The sequence below is a fragment of the Triticum urartu genome, chromosome 6 (assembly GCF_003073215.2).
Source record: "Triticum urartu cultivar G1812 chromosome 6, Tu2.1, whole genome shotgun sequence".
In the NCBI taxonomy this organism is placed as follows: domain Eukaryota; kingdom Viridiplantae; phylum Streptophyta; class Magnoliopsida; order Poales; family Poaceae; genus Triticum; species Triticum urartu.
Genome location: NC_053027.1, coordinates 291924689 through 291950345, shown reverse-complemented (window position 1 = coordinate 291950345; position 25657 = coordinate 291924689).

Here is a 25657-nt window from a genome sequence, read left to right as displayed (position 1 = left end):
AGCTCGGTTTTGAAATAGAGATAAATTGTATTTTGAGCGGTATACTTTCATTGTCAACGTAACAACTAAGAGATGGCGATATCTTCCATGCTAAACACATTATAGGCGGTTCCCAAACAGAATGGTAAAGTTTATACTCCCCCTCCACCAACAAGCATCAATCCATGGCTTGCTCGAAACAATGAGTGCCTCCAACATACATCAGGTCCCAGGGGGAGTTTTGTTTGCAATTAATTTTGATTTAGTTTGCATAAAGCATGGGACTGGGCATCCCGGTGACCAGCCATTTTCTCGTGAGTGAGGAGCGGAGTCCACTCCTCTTGAGAATAACCCGCCTAACACGGAAGATAAGGACGACCTATGTTGATACATGAGCTATTCGAGCATACAAAACAGAATGTTTATTTGAAGGTTTAGAGTTTGGCACATACAAATTTACTTGGAACGGCAGGTAGATACCGCATATAGGACAGTATAGTGGACTCATCTGGAATAACTTTGGGGTTTAAGGGATTGGATGCACAAGCAGTATTCCCGCTTAGTACAGGTGAAGGCTAGCAAAAGACTGAGAAGCGACCAACTAGAGAGCGACAACAACCATGTACATGCATTAAAATTAATAAACATTGGATGCAAGCATGAGTAGGATATAATCCACTATGAACATAAATATCGTGAAGGCTATGTTGATTTTGTTTCAACTACATGCGTGAACATGTGCCAAATCAAGTCACTTAAATCATTGGAAGGAGGATACCACCCCATCATACCACACCATAATCATCTCAATAGCATGTTGGCACACAAGGTAAATCATTATAACTCATAGCTAATCAAGCATGGCACAAGCAACTATGATCTCTAATTGTCATTGCAAACATGTTTATTCATAATAAGCTGAATCAAGAACGAGGGACTCATCATATTTACAAAAACAAAAGAGGTCGAGTTCATACTAGCTTTTCTCATCTCAGTCAGTCCATCATATATCATCATAATTGCCTTTCACTTGCACGACCGAACAGAGTGAATAATAATAAGAGTGCACGTGCATTGGACTAAGCTGAAATCTACGAGCATTCAATAAACAGGAGAAGACAAGGCAATATGGGCTCTGGGTTAAATCAACAATAATGCATATAAGAGCCACTTCAACAATTTAATTATGGTCTTCTCCTACCGAACCCCAAATAAAATAAAAGAAATACAACTATTTACACGGGAAGCTCCCAACAAGCAAAAGAAGAACGAGAAATATTTTTGGGTTTTCTTTTTAATTATTACTACTACAATAGAAAAATAAACTACTACTAATTTTTTGGTTTTTTTAAGGTTTAACAAACACACAAGAAGAAAGCAGGAAAAAGAAAATAAACTAGCACTAGTAGAAAAAGGGTCAAACGTGAAGCACATTAGTGCCGGTTTGAATTAGAGCCGGCACTAATGTGTACATTAGTGCCGGTTCGTGGCGGCGATCAATAGTACCGGTTCGTGGCGAACCTTTGGTACCGGTTCATGCCATGAACCGGTACTAAAGAGGCTGCATCAGCCTGCGGTCAGGCTATGGCCCCACCATCACCATTTAGTGCCGGTTCTTACCACGAACCGGTACTAATGAGGTTATGGCAAGCTGTTTTTAGTCCCACCTCGCCAAGAGAGAGGCAGTATGAGCGGTTTATAAGCCGTGAGTGCACAGACAATGACGAAGAGTTGCAATGCTCACCTACATGTTGATTAGCTTCAAGCCTTGCGGAATAGCATAGATTGCACTGAGCTATGTGCAGTACAGTCTACACTATTCCGAATGGCTTGAAGCAAATTAACCAGCATTGCACCTCTTTTTTATTTTTAATAACTTATTTAAACTCCAGACTTCTTTTGTGTTCAGTATGCAGCATTTAAAGCGACGTCATCAATTTCCAACATGTTCTGACATCATTTGTTGTTTTTCGGTCATTTACCTAATTGTTTAGAGAGCTAAATGACCGTGAAATTGAAAATCACTACAAAATGAATCCTAAAAATGTTGAAACTTGGCATGGTATCATCATATCACCCGCATAGCATGCGCGAAAGAGTAGAGAGGATCACGGCAAAAACTGGACGCACTTCGTGTACAAACTGGACAAACTCTTTCCGAGTATCAGGGTTTCGGAGTCCGGAGTGGGTACTAATATGTGCATCCCACCAATCAGGAAGAATCACACGGATCGTGTGTTTCTTTCTAGCTCTTGCGAGTCGTTGGATCAAGGGTGTGTTTCTTCCTAGCTCATGTGAGTCGTTGGATCGAAACTACCACAATCACTTTGTGAGCCAGACGACCCTATATATAGCTAGCCCACCTCTCGCCTTCCCTGCATAAGTCTTTCAGTTCATCGACTACATACATCTACCAGTTCATCGACTGCATACATCTACCAGTTCATCGACTGCATACATCTACCAGTTCATCGACTGAATACAAATCATTCGGATTCGCCATCATACGTCCAACCGTGCATTTGATATGCATATATATGCATCACAAGCCACGGTTGGGCTGTATGATGGCGATACCGATTGGTTTGTTCTAGATCCGACATAAAAGGTCCGATACAACTTCTTTTTTGTGACATAAGAGCTATCTCTCCTCCTACCTATTTTAGTTACACAACTACCTATTTGTGCCAAATTTTCACTTTTGCTGTTGCTCTTGCATCATAAGCATCCATGTTAACTGGACTTACAAGTAATGCAATTTAACCAAACTATCTTGTGACCTTCGCCAAGAGAGAGGCAGTATGAGCGGTTTATAAGTCGTGAGTGCACAGACAATGACGAAGAGTTGCAATGCTCACCTACATGTTGATTAGCTTCAAGCCTTGCGGAATAGCATAGACTGCACTGAGCTATGTGCAGTGCAGTCTACACTATTCCGAATGGCTTGAAGCAAATTAACCAGCATTGCACCTCTTTTTTATTTTTTGATAACTTATTTAAACTCCGGACTTCTTTTGTGTTCAGTATGCAGCATTTAAAGCGGCGTCATCAATTTCCAACATGTTCTGACATCATTTGTTGTTTTTCGGTCATTTACCTAATTGTTTAGAGAGCTAAATGACCGTGAAATTGAAAATCACTACAAAATGAATCCTGAAAATGTTGAAACTTGGCATGGTATCATCATATCACCCGCATAGCATGCGCGAAAGAGTAGAGAGGGTCACGGCAAAAACTGGACGCACTTCGTGTACAAATTGGACAAACTCTTTCCGAGTATCAGGGTTTCGAACTATACAAAAATAAATAATGCATAAAATAAAAAAACCATACAAAAAAATTACTCAAAAATAAATAGAAGAAAATAAATAATGCAGAAAAGAAAAAACTATATAAAAACTACTCAAAAATAAATAAAAGAAAATAAGTAATGCAGAAAAGAAAAAACTATATAGCAAATTTGTTGGCACACTGCCCTGTGGGTCTACCAGACCTAGGGTGTGCAAATGCAGGCCCAGGAGGGCCAGCAGACCCACAAGGCAGCGTGCCCTAATTAATTAGGCCCAGAAGCCTGCTATATAGAGGAGTTCGAAGAGGTAGCCGCGGTTGGGTTTATAAACTAGTGCGGCTGCCCTTCGCCGGGCGAGGTGGGACTAAACTTTGGGGTGGCAGCGCAAGGCCTTTAGTACCGGTTGGTGGCTCCAACCGGTACTAAAGGCCCCCCCTTTAGTACCGGTTGGTGGCTCCAACCGGTACTAAAAGCCTTCGTTTCCCGCCGCTTGGCCTGGCGAAAATAGGCCTTTAGTACCGGTTCGAGCCACCAACCGGTACTAAAGGCCCATCCTATATATATAGCTCTTACGAAAATTTCAGTTTCATCCCCACTTCGTCTCCAACCTCCGCCGCGCGTGCCGCTCGATCCCGTCGTCGCCGCCCGTCGTCCGTCGTCATCGTCGCTGTCCCCGCCGCCGCCCGTCGTCGTCGTCGTCTCGCGCTGCCGCCCCGAACGCCGCCGCCGTCCGTCGCCATCACCGCGGCCGTACGTCTCTCTCTCGCTCCCGCACACACATACACACACATACATATATACACACACATACACACACATCGGCGCCCCCGCCCCGTACGCCGGCGCCCCCGCTCGTACGTACGGGGCGGCGGCGTACAGGGCCACACACACACACATATACCACACACACACACGCATACACACACATACACACATACGTACACACATATACGTATATATACACACATATGCATACACACACACATACACACACACATTTTTTTTACTTATTTTCTGTTTTTTAGAAAAGTTAATTAGATGATCGAATGTTAGATTAATGTCGAATATTAGATGAATTAGCTAGCTAGATAGAAAAATTGTCGAACTAGAGATTAGAACTAGTTGAATAATTAATATAACTAGTTTATTTTTAGTAAGAAAATTTAGGTATATGAGATTAGAACTAGTGGAATAATTAATATAACTAGTTTATTTTTAGTAAGAAAATTTAGGTATATGAGATTAGAACTAGTTGAATAATTAATATAACTAGTTTATTTTAGTAAGAAAATTTAGGTATATGAGATTTGATGATCTAATTAAAATATTATTTGTTAATGAGTTTTTCTGTTTATTTAATTTTTTATATATTTTGAGTTTATATAAATGTTAGATTAATGTCGAATGTTAGATGAATTAAATAGAAAAGTTAAATATATAGTAATGTCAATTGAATATATAGTTAGATATATTAATGTCAAATGTTAGATGAATATATATTTGGCTAGATATAGGTGTTTAATGTTTCACCTATATGAACATAGGAAATGTCATCTGACGACGAAAAAGATTTTATTTTGTGCGAACACTGTGAAGACCAGCGCGGCCTGTGCGACCAAAATTTCCTTGTTGATGGTAGGCGCTTCAGCATCAAGCTGGATGAGACATTCGAAGTTGATACAGTAAGTCACTTTGTCAATTATTATTTGAATGCAAAACTTATGCTTCATTTGCTTCAACTTATAATTTTAAATTTTCACTATTCTACTATAGCGCATCCCCTGCCATGCAAGAATTTTTGTCTAGGATAAGATAGGTTTTAGTGCTATAGATGATATGGAGGTAAAGAGAGTTTACTTGAAGACGGAGCATGGGTATACTTTCAACGCCAAATTATATAATGGAGACACATACACCCATTTTGAATGCAAAACTTGGGAAGCACTATGCAAGGCTTATGCATTTGAGCCTGATATGGTTATCACCTTTGATATTCGTCCGGAAGATGATATTGAAGGTAATATAGACATCTGGGTCGATGTGCAAACGCCTCCAGTTCTACCATTTGGTGAGTTTTTCTCAACCATGCATGCATATGTTTATGTCTTTCATACAGTTTATTCAAAAATAGTTGACAACTAATTTGTATTGTCAGCTTATTTCGGTTCAAGCAAACATGTCCGGCGCTTGGTAGACAGGACCTACTGCTGCCCCGGGGCTCAACTAAACTGCGAGGAGATAAGTCATTATGTTTCATGGCTTGAGGATCTTAATACTGTCAAGACAATTTTTTTTCCTAAACTTAGAAATGTTAGTACTCAAAACGTGCGACCAATGGTGATCGTATTGAACTACAGTCACATCTATAATCAAAAGATGGTAAGATTTTAAATATTTGTCCTTAATTAGTGCATCTTTTGCATACATTATTTTTGAAGCTAAACTTTCATTGCTTAGTATATTAATTACTATACGATGTTGTTCAACAGGGACTTCCGATGACAGTTGTGCCTCAGTGGATCGAGACAAAAGGTCGCATGTCAATGGTTAGCTTACGACCAAGATTTCCTACATTGCACATGAGTGCATTCAGGATTTCTGAAAGCGAAGAATGCTTAATAGTGAAAGATTGGAGCAAAATTGTTAACGATCGCAGAGAAGTACTAGGGGGCAGTAAGGTGAAGCGCAACCCAAGATTAGGAGACAGATTCATCTGCATGCTCCAGTATGATGAATCAGGAGAGCTATACATGTTCTATGCTATTCTACCTGAGAGGGAGCAGCAGGATCAGTAGCTACTAGTTCATGCTCTTAATTAGTACTTGTCTCATGTCCGTGTCCTGAACTTCGATCTTGGTGACGATTATGTTGAACTTGATGATATCTTTGCTTCTGTTACAAAGTGAATGTTTCCTCTTTAAGCTAGCCAGCGTTGATGATGATTAGATAGCTAGCGCGGTAATGACTATGATGATTAAATAGTGGTAATTAGACGACTACGATGATTTTTAGCTAGCTAGAGTTTATTTATTTATTAATATGCGATGATGATGATGATGATGATGATGATGATGACGACGACTACAACTCATTATAACGTAAAACAATCCTAAATTAAATTCATAACACAAATTTAATTGAAAAATACAAAATAAAACAAAAACCCACAACCATTTAGTACCGGTTGGTGTTACCAACCGGTACTAAAGGGCTCCCGGACCCCGGAGCTGGCTCGTGCCACGTGGTTCCCCTTTAGCACCGGTTCGTGCTGAACCGGTACTAAAGGGGGGGGGCTTTAGTGCCGAAACGTTAGTGCCGGTTCCATAACCGGCACTAAAGGCCCTTACAAACCGGTGCTAATGGCCCGTTTTCTACTAGTGTAGCATGGATATTACAGTGAAAAAGTATGAGCACCGACATCTAGCAATGAGTGTGTGTAAGCATAAATGTAATGTCGGTGAGAAATACGTACTCCCCCAAGCTTAGGCTTTTGGCCTAAGTTGGTCTATGGCCACGGCTGGCCTGGCGGATACCCATAATAATAGTTGTTGGGGTCGTACTGTGATGAGGAGGAATAGTTTGGATCATACTGTGATGAAGAAGAAGACTCTGATTGCCACTGGCTGACAGTCATCTCTGGATCCCAAGAATAAACGGATTGTCGTGGAGGCTCATCTTGTGGTTCCTGTTCTGGCTCCTCGACTGGTGCGGGGTTCCGGTAGGCGTGAATAGCCGTCAACAGAACAAGGTACGTGCCTGCAGTCAAATCAAACAAAGAAGGAGCAGGCAAGGTAATAGTCTCAGGATGATGTTTATTAAAGAACAATTGATATTTAAGCTCCGCTGCCCTATTTTTAACAATAAAATCATGTGCCACCATACTTTTATGATCTAGATAAACACAGGGCAGCACCTTTTCTTCCTTATCAGCATGCCTAATAGGTATGTTAAAATGTGCGGCTAGGCGTGTGGCATAGATGCCTCCAAAGATGGGGCCCTTAGTGCGGTTCATATTTAACCGTCTAGCAATAATACCGCCCAAACTAAAAGTGTTATCACTGTATAAACCTTGGAGCAGAATAATTAAATCAGTGATACTAAGGTTTCCAGAATTTCCGCGTCCAATTAAACAACGACTAGCAAATAATGCAAAGTAACGCAAAACAGGAAAATGTATGCTAGTGATTCGTGCGTCGGAAACCTTTCTAGTTTCTCCTACAGTGATATTATCAATAAACCCAGCCACATCATCATGATGTGGTTCTTCTGTCTTGCCCTCAAAAGGCACTAAACAAATCCGACAGAAATCATAAAGTGACATCTCCTTATGCTCATCATATAAATGAAACTCCACCGTAGGTGGTGAGTTCCTGTTGGGGAACGTAGTAATTTAAAAAAAAATCCTACGCACACGCAAGATCATGGTGATGTATAGCAACGAGAGGGGAGAGTGTTGTCCACGTACCCTCATAGACCGAAAGTAGAAGCGTTAGCACAACGCAGTTGATGTAGTCGTACGTCTTCACGATCCGACCGATCAAGTACCGAACGTACGGCACCTCCGAGTTCTGCACACGTTCAACTCGATGACGTCCCTCGAACTCTGATCCAGCCGAGTGTTGAGGGAGAGTTTCGTTAGCACGACGGCGTGGTGACGATGATGATGTTCTACCGACGCAGGGCTTCGCCTAAGCACCGCTACGATATGATCGAGGTGGATTATGGTGGAGAGGGGCACCGCACACGACTAAGAGATCAAGAGATCAATTGTTGTGTCTTTGGGGTGCCCCCTGCCCCCGTATATAAAGGAGTGGAGGAGGAGGGGGGGGGGGGCGGCCCTCTCTATGGCGCGCCCTAGGGGAGTCCTACTCCCACCGGGAGTAGGATTCCCTCTTTCCTAGTAGAACTAGGATCCCTTCCAAGTAGCAGGAGTAGGAGAGAAGGAAAGGGAAGGGAAAAGGAGAAGGAAGGAAGGGGGCGCCCCCCTCCCTAGTCCAATTCGGACCAGCCCATGGGGAGGGGTGCGGCCACCCTTTGAGGCCTTTCTCTCCTTTCCCGTATGGCCCATTAAGGCCCAATACGAATTCCCGTAACTCCCCGGTACTCCCGAAAATACCCGAATCACTCGGAACCTTTCCGATGTCCAAATATAGTTGTCCAATATATCGATCTTTACATCTCGACCATTTCGAGACTCCTCGTCATGTCCCCGATCTCAGCCGGGACTCCGAACTCCTTCGGTACATCAAAACACATAAACTCATAATATAATCGTCATCGAACTTTAAGCGTGCGGACCCTACGGGTTCAAGAACTATGTAGACATGACCGAGACATGTCTCCGGTCAATAACCAATAGCGGAACCTGGATGCTCATATTGGCTCCCACATATTCTACGAAGATCTTTATCGGTCAGACCGCATAACTACATACGTTGTTCCCTTTGTCATCTATATGTTACTTGCCCGAGATTCGATCGTCGGTATCTCAATACCTAGTTCAATCTCGTTACCAGCAAGTCTCTTTACTCGTTCCATAATACATCATCCCGCAACTAACTCATTAGTTGCAATGATTGCAAGGCTTAAGTGATGTGCATTACCGAGAGGGCCCAGAGATACCTCTCCGACAATCGGAGTGACAAATCCTAATCTTGAAATACGCCAACCCAACAAATACCTTTGGAGACACCTGTAGAGCACCTTTATAATCACCCAGTTACGTTGTGACGTTTGGTAGCACACAAAGTGTTCCTCCGGTAAACGGGAGTTCCATAATCTCATAATCATAGGAACATGTATAAGTCATGAAGAAAGCAATAGCAATAAACTAAACGATCAAGTGCTATGCTAACAGAATGGGTCAAGTCAATCACATCATTCTCCAAATGATGTGATCCCGTTAATCAAATGACAACTCTTTGTCTATGGCTAGGAAACATAACCATCTTTGATCACCGAGCTAGTCAAGTAGAGGCATACTAGTGACATACTGTTTGTCTATGTATTCACACATGTATTATGTTTCCGATTAATACAATTCTAGCATGAATAATAAACATTTTTCATGATATAAGGAAATAAATAATAACTTCATTATTGCCTCTAGGGCATATTTCCTTCAGTCTCCCACTTGCACTAGAGTCAATAATCTAGTTCACATCACCATGTGATTTAATACCAATAGTTCACATCACCATGTGATTAACACCCATAGTTCACATCAACATGTGACCAACACCCAAAGGGTTTACTAGAGTCAATAATCTAGTTCACATCGCTATGTGATTAACACCCAAAGAGTATTAAGGTGTGATCATGTTTTGCTTGTGAGAGAAGTTTAGTCAACGGGTCTGCCACATTCAGATCCATAAGTATTTTGCAAATTTCTATGTCAACAATGCTCTGCACGGAGCTACTCTAGCTAATTGCTCCCACTTTCAATATGTATCCAGATTGAGATTTAGAGTCATCTGGATCAATTTGCATCGACGTAACCCTTTACGACGAACCTTTTGTCACTTCCATAATCGAGAAACATATCCTTATTCCACTAAGGATAATGTTGACTGCTGTCCAGTGATCTACTCCTAGACCACTATTGTACTCCTTTGCCAAACTCAGGCCAGGGTAAACAATAGGTCTGGTACACAGCATGGCATACTTTATAGAAAATATGGCTGAGGCATAGGGAATGACTTCCATTCTCTCTCTATCTTCTGCCGTGGTCGGGTTTTTGAGTCTTACTCAACTTCACACCTTGTAACACAGGCAAGAACTCCTTCTTTGACCTTTCCATTTTGAACTACTTCAAAATCTTGTCAAGGTATGTACTCATTGAAAAACTTATCAAGCGTCTTGATCTATCTCTATAGATCTTGATGCTCAATATGTAAGCAGCTTCATCGAGGTCTTTCTTTGAAAAAACTCCTTTCAAACATTCCTTTATGCTTTGCAGAATAATTCTACATCATCTCCGATCAACAATATGTCATACATATACTTATCAGAAATGCTGTAGTGCTCCCACTCACTTTCTTGTAAATACAGGCTTCACTGCAAGTCTGTATAAAACTATATGCTTTGATCAACTTATCAAAGCGTATATTCCAACTCCGAGATGCTTGCACCAGTCCATAGATGGATCGCTGGAGCTTGCATATTTTGTTAGTACCTTTAGGATTGACAAAACCTTCTGGTTGCATCATATACGACTCTTCTTTAATAAATCCATTAAAGAATGCAGTTTTGTTTATCCATTTGCCAGATTTCATAAAATGCGGCAATTGCTAACATGATTCGGACAGACTTAAGCATAGATACGAGTGAGAAACTCTCATCGTAGTCAACACCTTGAACTTGTCAAAAACCTTTTTGCGACAATTCTAGCTTTGTAGATAGTAACACTACTATCAGCGTCCGTCTTCCTCTTGAAGATCCATTTAATCTCAATGGCTCGCCAATCATTGGGCAAGTCAATCAAAGTCCATACTTTGTTCTCATACATGGATCTCATCTCGGATTTCATGGCCTCAAGCCATTTCGCGGAATCTCGGCTCATCATCGCTTCCTCATATTTCGTAGGCTCGTCATGGTCAAGTAACATGACCTCCAGAACAGGATTACCGTACCACTCTGGTGCGGATCTCACTCTGGTTTACCTACGAGGTTTCGGTAGTAACTTGATCTGAAGTTACATGATCATCATCATTAGCTTCCTCACTAATTGGTGTAGTAGTCACAGGAACATATTTCTATGATGAACTACTTTCCAATAAGGGAGCAGGTATAGTTACCTCATCAAGTTCTACTTTCCTCCCACTCACTTCTTTCGAGAGAAACTCCTTCTCTAGAAAGGATCCATTCTCAGCAATGAATATCTTGCCTTCGGATCTGTGATAGAAGGTGTACCCAACATTTTCTTTTGGGTATCCTATGAAGACGCACTTCTACGATTTGGGTTTGAGCTTATCAGGTTGAAACTTTTCACGTAAGCATTGCAACCTCAAACTTTAAGGAATGACAGCTTAGGTTTCTTGCCAAACCATAGTTCATACGGTGTCGTCTCAACAGATTTAGATGGTGCCCTATTTTATGTGAATGTAGCTGTCTCTAATGCATAACCCCAAAACGATAGTGGTAAATCGGTAAGAGACATCATAGATCACACCATATCTAATAAAGTACGGTTACGACGTTCAGACACACCATGTAGGATCGAAAGTATGTCTAGAGGGGGGGGGTGATTAGACTACTTGACCGAAAGTATGTCTAGAGGGGGGGGTGATTAGACTACTTGACCAAATAAAAACTTAACCTTTTCCCAATTTTAGTTCTTGGCAGATTTTAGCTATTTTTGAGGAAAGTCAAGCAATCATCACACAATTCAAGCAAGCATGCAAAGAGTATATTGGCAGCGGAAAGTAAAGCATGCAACTTGCAAGAATGTAAAGGGAAGGGTTTGGAGAATTCAAACGCATTTGGAGACACGGATGTTTTTCCCGTGGTTCGGATAGGTGGTGCTATCCTACATCCACGTTGATGGAGACTTCAACCCACGAAGGGTAACGGTTGCGCGAGTCCACGGAGGGCTCCACCCACGAAGGGTAATGGTTGCGCGAGTCCACGGAGGGCTCCACCCACGAAGGGTCCACGAAGAAGCAACCACCCACGAAGGGTCCACGAAGAAGCAACCTTGTCTATCCCACCATGGCCATCGCCAAGGACTTGCCTCACTAGCGGTAGATCTTCACGAAGTAGGCGATCTCCTTGCCCTTACAAACTCCTTGGTTCAACTCCACAATCTTGTCGGAGGCTCCCAAGTGACACCTAGCCAATCTAGGAGACACCACTCTCCAAGAAGTAACAAATGGTGTGTAGGTAATGAACTCCTTGCTCTTGTGCTTCAAAATGATAGTCTCCCCAACACTCAACTCTCTCTCATAGGATTTGGATTTGGTGGAAAGAAGATTTGAGTGGAAAGCAACTTGGGAAGGCTAGAGATCAAGATTCATATGGTAGGAATGGAATATCTTGGTCTCAACACATGAGTAGGTGGTTCTCTCTCAGAACATATGAGTTGGAATGTGTATGTGTTCTGATGGCTCTCTCCACGAATGAGAGGAGGTGGAGGGGTATATATAGCCTCCACACAAAATCCAACCGTTACACAGTTTTCCAATCTCGGTGGGACCGAATCAATAACTCGGTCGACCGAAAATGTAAACCTAGTGACCGTTAGAGATTTTCGGTGGGACTGACATGCAACTCGGTAGGACCGATATGGTTAGGGTTTGGGCATAACGTAATCTCGGTGAGACCGATTACACAAACTCGGTGAGACCGAATTTGGTAATTAGCTAACCAGAGAGTTGGTCAGGCAAACTCGGTGGGACCGATTTGCTCTTTCGGTGAGACCGAAAAGTTACAAAAAGGAAACACTGAATTTACATTGCAATCGGTGGGACCGATTCCTCTTTCGGTGAGACCGAAAAGTTACGAAAGGGAAACAGAGAGTTTGCAATCCCATCTCGGTGAGACCGAGATCCCTATCGGTAGAACCGAATTGCTAGGGTTTGGCAGTGGCTTATGACAAGTGAAACTCGGTGGCGCCGGATAGAAAGAATCGGTAGGACCGAGTTTGGCTTAGGGTTTAGGTCATATGTGGATATGGGAAAGTAGTTGAGGGTTTTGGAGCATATCACTAAGCACATGAAGAAAGAGGCTCATTAAGCAACACCTCATCCCTCCTTGATAGTATTGGCTTTTCCTAAAGACTCAATGTGATCTTGGATCACTAAAATATAAAATGAAGAGTCTTGAGCTTTTGAGCTTGAGCCAATCCTTTGTCCTTGCATTTTGAGGGTTCCACTTTCCACATCCATGCCATGCCAATCATTGAGCTTTCCTGATAATCATCTTGGAATAGCATTAGCTCAATGAGCTATATGTTGTTATGAATTACCAAAACCACCTAGGGATAGTTGCACTTTCAATCTCCTTTTTGGTAATTGATGACAACATATAGATCAAAGCTTCGACAAATGATAATAAGCATGAAATATATCGTCGCTTTGAGAAGTATGTGACAAGTAAGAGCTCCCCCTAAATTTGTGCATATTTAAAATTTGCTTTGGACTGCAAATGCACAAAGAGTTAGAGTCATGGGTTACTCTTCCATGTCACATACATCTTGGTGGAGCGCTTAAAATGATAAGAATGAAATACATGCACTCATCACCAAGAATAGTGAATGATCACATAAGATAGATAAGATATTAAGCAAACATTAAGTGTAGCTTATGATCAAACACATGATCATCAATGTCTCACAGATAACGGCATAGTATCTCAAGCACTCAAAAGCAAACAAAGTTCGAAAAACCACCAAATAAAGCAAGAGAGAAAAAAGCAACACACTCTCTCTCGAAGCCTATGATCTATACATTTTTCTCCCCCTTTGGCAACAAGTTACCAAAAAGTTCCTAGAAAATGCATAGTGCTAGATCGACGCTCAGGCTTGATCTTCTGGTGGTGGTGGAGTCCGGAGCACTCCAAGGACGAAGCCTTCTGTAGACGTGGTGGAGTTGAGGCTGAAGTAGATGCCTGGAGCTGGTGGAACTGAAGCTGTAGCTGGTGCAGAAGTGGTGGCTCTGGTGTCAGCAACTGGCACTGCATGTGATCTCTGAGCTCTTGGCACTCTGGCAAATGCATCAGTTGTAGTCTTGCCTCTCCTCTCCTGCATGTCATCCTGGAGTTGCTCCACTGCAGTCTGAATCTCTGTCACTTTGACATCCAAGTCATAGAACTTTTGTTCCATGATCCTCTCTAAGCTTGCTGGTTCTGAGTTGGGTGGCTAGTCCTTGCTCAATCCGCAGGGTGGATGCAATCAAGTAACCAAGCTGCTCTTGTTTGGTTTTCAGGAAATATTCAGATGCCTCCTCTTGAGTAGGCATCTTGGCAGCTTTCTCCTTCCTCGCCTTCTCCTTCTTGGCTTGTGCTTGTGCAGACGATGGTTCATTCTCAGTCATAACAACTTGATTATCTTCAAAATCTGGACGGATGGGCAGGTGTTCCTTGTCCAATAAGTATATGCCTGTGCCCATCTTTGAGTTAATGAGCTCCTGAATCTGTGGGGCATATCCACAAGCTCCTCTTCTGGTCTGCTGCAGTCCTCTTGATTGTTCTATCATAGATCACCTTGAATTCTGTGGCACATCAAAGATATGTAGCAAATTGATCGCATGGCCTCTGATCATCTTGTGATCACCTGACTTGGGCAACAAGGTGTGCCTCAGTATCCAATTGATGGTTGGCAGCCCTGACAGAAGATAGTGTACTGAGCCAAACTTGAAAGTGTCAAGTGCTTCATTTGGAATCTCCTTGTACATGTTTGACATTGAGTTGTGGTCCATCTTCTTCTTGGCATAAATGTCCAAGTCATCTCATGCTCTTCTGGGGCATTAATGAGCTGAGCCCATTCAGCAACTGTAGACTGGTACCTCGTACCCTCTGACATCCATACAATCTGCCATCTGGATAAAAATGGGTGTGGAGTAGAACTGCATGATGAGTTCCTCGTTCCACTTTGTGAGCTTCTGCCCAACAAAGTCCTCTACTCCACATGCCTTGAAGCTGTCCTGCACTCCAGGGTAGTACTCTTCGTTGTCCTTGATGTATTGCCAATCAACCCATCTCATATCACATACAATTGGCTTCTTGTCCAATAAGACTGTCTCATAGAAGTCCTGCTGTTCCTTAGTGTGGAACCTGTAGTCAACAGCAGTTCTTCTCCTTGAAGCATACGGATCTGCTTCTCTCCACTTCCTGAGCCCTGAATCTCTCCTGAGCTTCATGTCCTCAGCCACAGGATGAGCATCATTGTGGTCTGGGATCTTGGGCTTGAGCTTTCTAAGAACTTGCTTCTTCTTCTTCTGCAGCTTCAGGCACTGGGGCCTTGTTCTTCTCAGCAGCTGGGATGCTTCTTGTATTCCTCTTTGTGTTTGGCTTTGGAGCTGGCTTGGCCTTGGAAGCAGCTGCCCCTGATCTTATGGCATCACCCATCAGCTTGGGTGCCTTAGGTGCTGGTGCAGCTACCTCTTCTTCTTCCTCCTCATCTTCCATGATGGAAGCCTTGCCAAGCACTCTGGCTACGGTTCTTCTTCACCCTTTCCTTTCTTTTCTTGCCTTCAGCAGCAACTGGCTCTATGGGAGTGGGCTTCTCAGTTGAAGCTCTGGCCTTTGACATAGGCTGCCTGCCTGCTGGCCTTTTGATCTTTAACCCTGGCTTTGTGCCCTGTGCTGGCTCAACTCTCTTGGAAGTTGCTTTCCTCTTCTGCCACATAGTTCATTCTGATCTGAGGTTCTCTTCTTCCTTTGTCTTGTGGCAGCTTTTGGCAGATTGCTAGGGGTGCTCCTGCTGCCTTCATCTGAAGAACTTGAGGGACTAGTGCCCTCACTCATGTGCACTTGCTGTTCTGACACATTCTGGCTGTCACTCTGATCTGACATGATGAACAAGCTGTGCTGACCCTGTGAATAGTTTATAGATGAGGTAGAATAGATGAGCATCACAAAATGCAGAGATTTTTGCAAAAGAATGATCCAAAAACTTAGTTTTAGTTTCCCATGCAAAAGAATGATCCAAAAACTTAGTTTTAGTTTCCCATTGAAATAATCTCGGATCTACCGATTTTTAAACTCGGTGATACTGAAGCAGTTTTGGCACCTAAACTAGTGAACTCGGTCAGACCGAGTCACAGTTCGGTGGCACCGAGACTGCTAGGGTTTCACAGAGTTCCAAAATCGGTCACACCGATAAGTAGTTCTCGGTCAGACCGAGTCTCACTTGTGCAATGGCATAAGCCAAATCGGTGGGACCGAGTTTTTCAACTCGGTGGGTCCGAGATGGTTTCGGCGGAAACCTAACCCTAAAATTTTCGAATCAAACCTAATCTACGAGCGCATTGACTGGATAGGGGTGTTTCAATCGTGGCAAGAATCATGATGATCACAATGTGCTAAGAATCGGATTGGAGAATAGCACAAAGATCGAGTCCATACCCTAGTTCGGCAGAGACTCGCTACGGCGGCAACGGTGGGGTAGAATTCCCGTTGACGGCGATGGAGACCAGCGACTGGAGGCGGCTGGCGGCGAGGAGACGATCCGGAGACCACGTTGGCAGAGCAGGCTATCGCGCGGGCGAAGGGGTTCGGAGAAATTTCCAAATTTTTGCCCGTGACTATATATAGCCCGACCCTGTCGGTGTGACCGAGTGGAACGACTCGGTGGCACCGAGATGCAAAACTGTATACAGTTATTGCAACTCGGTGTGACCGAATGGTTTAAATCGGTTGCACCGAGATCGAAAACATAGATCAACTTAATGATCTCGGTAGGACCGAAAGTAGGGTATCGGTCAGACCGAGAATCACAAAGAGGTTTTGGAAGTTTAAGTCTATGACGAATCGGGGACTCCGAGCGCTCCTCACACAGAGTGGTTCGAATCTGACTTGATCAAATTTTGTGATGTAGCATGAATAGAGTTTGAGACGAGAAAAGCATAGATAGCTAGAGGAGGTTCTTAGGCATTCTTGTCCATCCACTTGGCAAAAGGAAATAAAACCAAACAATCAAAACAACAAGTGGATGTCCTCGAATGAGTAACATATGCAACCATCATGCTCACACAATAAGATGGCAAATGAAATATGTGACAAGGCATGCACAACCAATTCTAGCATCTATCAAGCAATTTGCGATGACAAGGTCATCTATATATGAGTATATTGACTTAGGAGTCAAGTGAGAACACTTGATCATAGGTCATACTCATCGTTTAAGCTCAAGTGGGGTTACCACTTTTACATAAAGCATTGTTGTGTTCACATCTTTAGAGTTGCTTTAGCTCAATTCTTAGAGTAAAGCTCCCCCTAGATGTGATATCCCCCTTAGAGGGATGAACTAACCTCGGGTTTTGTCGATGATGACTTCATGTAGATGTTGAAGATGTGGATGCTCAATGTTGATGTAGATCACTTGGAGCTATCCATTTGAGTGAATTGCACTTTCAATACCTACATGGGTTAGTCCCACAAGGAACAAACAAGGATATCCATAGACATAGAGTGATGCACACACAAGATGATGTCCATGAAAACTTTTAGGTTACCTTGTCCCTTGTCTTACCAACAAGAGGGTTTGCGACTCCTTGAACTAGTGCAAGATGTGGAAGTTGATTGCACTTGTTCTTGCCAAAATGATAAGAGTGAAGTATGTTGGCGGAGTCACCCTCAAGAACTCTCTAGTTCTTCTTCTTTTGGATCCACACCATCTTGATGGGAATCCTTGGAGTTGTAGTTGTACTTTATGAAGTGGAACTTGAAGTAGTCTTGGGAATCCAATTGACTAAGGTCTTAGGAGCTTCTTCAAATGCATCAATTTCCTCTTGAAGCTTGTCCTTGCCTTTTTGCTTGTAGTCTTGTGGTGGAAGATCATCTTGAGCTTGTGTCCCCTTGAAAGAAGTATCATACTTCTCTTGTTGAGGAACAAACTTTGTCTTGGGGTATTGATCTTCTTCCCACTCAACTCCATTGGCATTGAACTTTCGTTCAAAACCAACACCTTGATTCTTCCGGTGCATTCCTTGCTTGCGCACAATTTCCTCGAATTGCTTACTCCCGGCAAGGCTTTTGTACACTCCTTTCTCTATAATTCCCTTCAATAAGCTATTTTCTTGCTCAAGTGTAACTTGGCTAAGAGAATCATTAGTGGAATCAAGAGAACTACTAGAAGCAACAATATTGGATTTAGCATGATCATTGTTACTGCTAGAGGAAGAATCTTTCTTGTTCTTGTTACTAGACTTGACTTGAGGCATGTAAGTGGATAAGAGTAAACGCTTGGCAATGTAAGAAGAACTTTTCTTGCGGAGATCATCATTGATTGCTTTTAAGAACTCATGCTCTTGCTCAAGATTGAGCTTTTCAAAGCGTAATTTCTCATGAGCTCTTAAAAGTTCTCGACGATCCTCGAAGATAGTTTCATGAGCTAACTTAAGAGTGTTTAGTTCTTTAGTTAGAGCCTCAATCTTCTCCTTATCATTGTCATTCGTTTTATCTTGATTAGCATGATTAATTGACGTTTCATCACTAGAGTTGTCAACAAGCAAATCATCACCTAACAAGTCATCTTCATCACTATTGAAATCAACATACTCGGGGTGTGTTACCTTAGGACCTTTGGCCATGAAGCATCTTCCAATTCCTTCATTTGGTGAGTCAAATATGTCGTAGGAGTTGGTTGACACAAGTGCTATACCGGCAACACCTTCATCTTGAGTATCTTCGGAGTCGGAGTGATAGCTTCTCTCGGAGTGGCTGTCGGAGTCAGAGCCGGATACCCATTCACCAACATGAGCTTGATGTCTTCGTTTTGTGTAGCTCCTTGATGCTTTTTCCTTCCTTTCCGAATCCTTGCTTCTCCGTGAGTATCTTCATTCATAATGATCATCTCTACTCCTTCTCTCTCTTGGTGGTGATTCTTTGCTTCTTCTTTTTGGAGAATCTTCTCTTCTCTTGTAGGGAGCCGTACACTTGTTGGAATAGTGTCCGGGTCTTCCACAACTGTAGCAGTTTCGCTCTCGACTAGAAGATCTTTTGTCATTGTAGGACCGTGACTTGAAGCTTCTATCTTTGCTTCTACTCTTGTAGAACTTGTTGAAGTTCTTCACCATTAAGCTCAATTCTTCATTGAAGTTTTGTTTCTCACATGATGATGTAGGGGCTTCACATGAGGCTTTGTAGGCACCACTTGATTTGTTGTGAAGTTCCTCTTTATCCTTAAGTGACATCTCATGAGCAACAATTCTTCCAATCACCTCCGTTGGCTTGAGATATTTGTAATTGGGCATCATTTGGATCAATGTGCACATGCTATCATATTTTCCATCCAAGGCTCTTAGAATCTTCTTGATGATGAATCTATCGGTCATCTCTTCACTTCCTAAGCCGGCAATCTCATTTGTGATGAGAGCAATCCTAGAGTACATTTCAGCGACACCTTCACCAACCTTCATTTTGAACTTGTCAAGTTGACTTTGAAGCACATCCAACTTGGATTCCTTGACGGAGTCGGTACCTTCGTGCATATCAATCAAAGTGTCCCAAATTTCCTTTGCATTCTCAAGACGGCTGATTTTGTTGAATTCTTCGGGGCACAATCCGTTGAAGAGAATATCACAAGCTTGAGCATTGTATTGCAACATCTTCAACTCATCTGCGGTAGCTTCACGGTTTGGTTCTTTCCCATCAAAGAAGTCACCTTGCAAACCAACACACACAATAGCCCAAACGGCGGGGTTATGTCCAAGAATATGCATTTTCATTTTATGCTTCCAACTAGCAAAATTAGTACCATCAAAGTAAGGACCTCTACGGTGATAATTTCCCTCGCTAGATGCCATACTCTCCTAGGTTGTGAAACCAAGGCTATGACCACCAAAAGCTATGGAGATCAAAGCAAATGGAGACCAAAGCTCTGATACCACTTGTAGGATCGAAAGTATGTCTAGAGGGGGGGTGATTAGACTACTTGACCAAATAAAAACTTAACCTTTTCCCAATTTTAGTTCTTGGCAGATTTTAGCTATTGTAGGACAAGTCAAGCAATCATCACACAATTCAAGCAAGCATGCAAAGAGTATATTGGCAGCGGAAAGTAAAGCATGCAACTTGCAAGAATGTAAAGGGAAGGGTTTGGAGAATTCAAACGCAATTGGAGACACGGATGTTTTTCCCATGGTTCGGATAGGTGGTGCTATCCTACATCCATGTTGATGGAGACTTCAACCCACGAAGAGTAACGGTTGCGCGAGTCCACGGAGGGCTCCACCCATGAAGGGTAATGGTTGCGCGAGTCCATGGAGGGCTCCACCCACGAAGGGTCCACGAAGAAGCAACCACCCACGAAGGGTCCACGAAGAAGCAACCTTGTCTATCCCACCATGGCCATCACCCACGAAGGACTTGCCTCACTAGCGGTAGATCTTCACGAAGTAGGCGATCTCCTTGCCCTTACAAACTCCTTGGTTCAACTCCACAATCTTGTCGGAGGCTCCCAAGTAACACCTAGCCAATCTAGGAGACACCACTCTCCAAGAAGTAACAAATGGTGTGTAGGTAATGAACTCCTTGCTCTTGTGCTTCAAATGATAGTCTCCCCAACACTCAACTCTCTCTCATAGGATTTGGATCTAGTGGAAAGATGATTTGAGTGGAAAGCAACTTGGGGAAGGCTAGAGATCAAGATTCATATGGTAGGAATGGAATATCTTGGTCTCAACACATGAGTAGGTGGTTCTCTCTCAGAACATATGAGTTGGAATTGTGTATGTGTTCTGATGGCTCTCTCCACGAATGAAGAGGAGGTGGAGGGGTATATATAGCCTCCACACAAAATCCAACCGTTACACACAGTTTTCCAATCTCGGTGGGACCGAATCAACAAACTCGGTCAGACCGAAAAGGTAAACTTAGTGACCGTTAGAGATTTTCAGTGGGACTGACATGCAGCTCGGTAGGACCGATATGGTTAGGGTTTGGGCATAACGTAATCTCGGTGAGACCGATTACACAAACTCGGTGAGACCGATTTTGGTAATTAGCTAACCAGAGAGTTGGTCAGGCAAACTCGGTGGGACCGATTTGCTCTTTCGGTGAGACCGAAAAGTTACAAAAAGGAAACACTGAATTTACATTGCAATCTCGGTGGGACCGATCCGCTCTTTCGGTGAGACCAAAAAGTTACGAAAGGGAAACAGAGAGTTTGCAATCCCATCTCGGTGAGACCAAGATCCCTATCGGTAGAATCCGAATTGCTAGGGTTTGGCAGTGGCTTATGACAAGTGAAACTCGGTGGCGCCGGATAGAAAGAATCGGTAGGACCGAGTTTGGCTTAGGGTTTAGGTCATATGTGGATATGGGAAAGTAGTTGAGGGTTTTGGAGCATATCACTAAGCACATGAAGCAAGAGGCTCATTAAGCAACACCTCATCCCTCCTTGATAGTATTGGCTTTTCCTAAAGACTCAATGTGATCTTGGATCACTAAAATATAAAATGAAGAGTGTTGAGCTTTTGAGCTTGAGCCAATCCTTTGTCCTTAGCATTTTGAGGTTTCCACTTTCACATCCATGCCATGCCAATCATTGAGCTTTCCTGAAATAATCATCTTGGAATAGCATTAGCTCAATGAGCTATATGTTGTTATGAATTACCAAAACCACCTAGGGATAGTTGCACTTTCAATCTCCCCCTTTTTGGTAATTGATGACAACATATAGATCAAAGCTTCGACAAATGATAATAAGCATGAAATATATCGTCGCTTTGAGAAGTATGTGACAAGTAAGAGCTCCCCCTAAATTTGTGCATATTTAAAATTTGCTTTGGACTGCAAATGCACAAAGAGTTAGAGTCATGGGTTACTCTTCCATGTCACATACATCTTGGTGGAGCGCTTAAAATGATAAGAATGAAATACATGCACTCATCACCAAGAATAGTGAATGATCACATAAGATAGATAAGATAATAGCATTCACCAAGCATTAAGTGTAGCTTATGATCAAACACATGATCATCAATGTCTCACGAGCAATGACATAGTATCTCACACAAAAGCAAACAAAGTTCGAAAAACCACCAAATAAAGCAAGAGAGAAAAAAACAACACTCTCTCTCTCGAAGCCTATGATCTATACATTTTTCTCCCCCTTGGGCAACAAGTTACCAAAAAGTTCCTAGAAAATGCATAGTGCTAGATCGACTCTCAGGCTTGATCTTTTGGTGGTGGTGGAGTCCGGAGCACTCCAAGGACGAAGCCTTCTGTAGACGTGGTCGGAGTCGAGGCTGAAGTGGACGCTGGAGCTGGTGGAACTAAAGCTGTAGCTGGTGTAGAAGTGGTGGCTCTGGTGTCAGCAACTGGCACTGCATGTGATCTCTAAGCTCTTGGCACTCTGGCAAATGCATCAGTTGTAGTCTTGCCTCTCCTCTCCTGCATGTCATCCTGGAGTTGCTCCACTGCAGTCTGAATCTCTGTCACTTTGACATCCAAGTCATAGAACTTTTGTTCCATGATCCTCTCTAAGCTTGCCTGGTTCTGAGTTAGGGTGGCTAGTCCTTGCTCAATCCGCAGGGTGGATGCAATCAAGTAACCAAGCTGCTCCTGTTTGGTTTTCAGGAAATATTCAGATGCCTCCTCTTGAGTAGGCATCTTGGCAGCTTTCTCCTTCCCCGCCTTCTCCTTCTTGGCTTGTGCTTGTGCAGACGATGGTTCATTCTCAGCCATAACAACTTGATTATCTTCAAAATCTGGATGGATGGGCAGGTGTTCCTTGTCCAATAAGTATATGCCTGTGCCCATCTTTGAGTTAATGAGCTCCTGAATCTGTGGGGCATATCCACAACTCCTCTTCTGGTCTGCTGCAGTCCTCTTGATTGTTTCTATCATAAGGCTCATCACCTTGAACTTCTGTGGCACATCAAAGATATGAAGCAAATTGATTGCATGGCCTCTGATCATCTTGTGATCTCCAGACTTGCGCAATAAGGTGTGCCTCAGTATCCAATTTGTGGTTGGCAGCCCTGACAGAAGATAGTGTACTGAGCCAAACTTGAAAGTGTCAAGTGCTTCATTTGGAATCTCCTTGTACATGTTTGACATTGAGTTGTGGTCCATCTTCTTCTTGGCATAATTGTCCAAGTCATCTGCTTGCTCCTCTGGGGCATTAATCAGCTGAGCCCATTCAGTAACTGTAGACTGGTACCTCGTACCCTCTGACATCCATACAATCCTGCCATCTGGATAAAAATGGGCTGTGGAGTAGAACTGCATGATAAGCTCCTCGTTCCACTTTGTGAGCTTCTGCCCAACAAAGTCCTCTACTCCACATGCCTTGAAGTTGTCCTGCACTCCAGGGTAGTACTCTTCGTTGTCCTTGATGTATTGCCAATCAACCCATCTCATGTCACAAACTATGGGCTTCTTGTCCAACAAAACTATCTCATAGAAGTCCTGCTGTTCCTTAGTGTGGAACTTGTAGTCAACAGCAGTTCTTCTCCTTGAAGCATACGGATCTGCTTCTCTCCACTTCCTGAGTCCTGAATCTCTCCTGAGCTTCATGTCCTCAGCCACAGGATGAGCATCATTGTGGTCTGGGATCTTGGGCTTGAGCTTTCTAAGAACTTGCTCTTCATCATCTTCTTCTGCAGCTTCAGGCACTGGGGCCTTGTTCTTCTCAGCAGCTGGGATGCTTCTTGTATTCCTCTTTGGTTTTGGCTTTGGAGCTGGCTTGGCCTTGGAAGCAGCTGCCCCTAATCTTATGGCATCACCCATCAGCTTGGGTGCCTTAGGTGCTGGTGCAGCTACCTCTTCTTCTTCCTCCTCATCTTCCATGATGGAAGCCTTGCCAAGCACTCTGGCTACAGTCTTCTTGACTCTTTCCTTTCTTTTCTTGCCTTCAGCAACAACTGGCTCTATGGGAGTGGGCTTCTCAGTTGAAGCTCTGGCCTTTGACATAGGCTGCCTGCCTGCTGGCCTTTTGATCTTTAACCCTGGCTTTGTGCCCTGTGCTGGCTCAACTCTCTTGGAAGTTGCTTCCTCTTCTGCCACATAATCCTCATCTTCTGATTCTGAGGTTCTCTTCTTCCTTTGTCTTGTGGCAGCTTTTGGCAGATTGCTAGGGGTGCTCCTGCTGCCTTCATCTGAAGAACTTGAGGGACTAGTGCCCTCACTCATGTGCACTTGCTGTTCTGAAACATTCTGGCTGTCACTCTGATCTGACATGATGAACAAGTTGTTTGCTGACCCTGTGAATAGTTTATAGATGAGGTAGAATAGATGAGCATCACAAAATGTAGAGATTTTTGCAAAAGAATGATCCAAAAACTTAGTTTTAGTTTCCCATTGAAATAATCTCGAATCTACCGATTTTTAAACTCGGTGATACCGAAGCAGTTTTGGCACCTAAACTAGTGAACTCGGTCAGACCGAGTCACAGTTCGGTGGCACCGAGACTGCTAGGGTTTCACAGAGTTCCAAAATCGGTCACACCAATATGACCTAAACGGCAGTGCCACAAATAAGTTGCACTATCATTATTAACTTTGCATATTTTGGTTTCAATATTATGAATATGTGTATCACTACGATCGAGATCCAACGAACCATTTTCATTGGGTGTGTAACCATATAAGGTTTTATTCATGTAAACAGAACAACAATTTATTCTCTTACTTAAATGAATAACCTTATTGCAATAAACATGATCAAATCATATTCATGCTCAACGCAAACACCAAATAACACTTATTTAGGTTCAACACTAATCCCGAAAGTATAGGGAGTGTGCGATGATGATCATATCAATCTTGGAACCACTTCCAACACACATCGTCACTTCACCCTTAACTAGTCTCTGTTCATTCTGCAACTCCTGTTTCGAGTTACTACTCTTAGCAACTGAACCAGTATCAAATACCAAGGGGTTGCTATGAACACTAGTAAAATACACATCAATAATATGTATATCAAATATACCTATGTTCACTTTGCCATCCTTCTTATCCGTTAATTACTTGGGGTAGTTCCGCTTCCAATGACCAGTCCCTTTGCAGTAGAAGCACTCAGTTTCAGGCTTAGGTCCAGACTTGGGTTTTTTCACTTGAGCAACAACTTGTTTTCCGTTCTTCTTGAAGTTCTCCTTTCTTCCCTTTGTCCCTTTACTTGAAACTAGTGGTTTTACCATCAACACTTGATGCTTTTCTTGATTTCTACCTTCGTCGATTTCAGCATCACGAAGAGCTTGGGAATCGTTTCCGTTATCCCTTGCATATTATAGTTCATCACGAAGTTCTACTAACTTGGTGATGGTGACTAGAGAATTCTGTCAATCACTATTTTATCTGGAAGATTAACTCCCACTTGATTCAAGCGATTGTAGTACCCAGACAATCTGAGCACATGCTCACTGCTTGAGCTATTCTCCTCCATCTTTTAGCTATAGAACTTGTTGGAGACTTCATATCTCTCAACTCGGGTATTTACTTGAAATATTAACTTCAACTCCTGGAACATCTCATACGGTCCATGACGTTCAAAACGTTTTTGAAATCCCAATTCTAAGCTGTTAAGCATGGTGCACTAAACTATCAAGTAGTCATCATATTGAGCTAGCCAAACATTCATAACGTCTGCATCTGCTCCTGCAATAGGTCAGTCACCTAGCGGTGCATCAAGGACATAATTCTTCTGTGCAGCAATGAGGATAAACCTCAGATCACGGATCCAGTCCGCATCATTGCTACTGTCATCTTTCAACTTAGTTTTCTC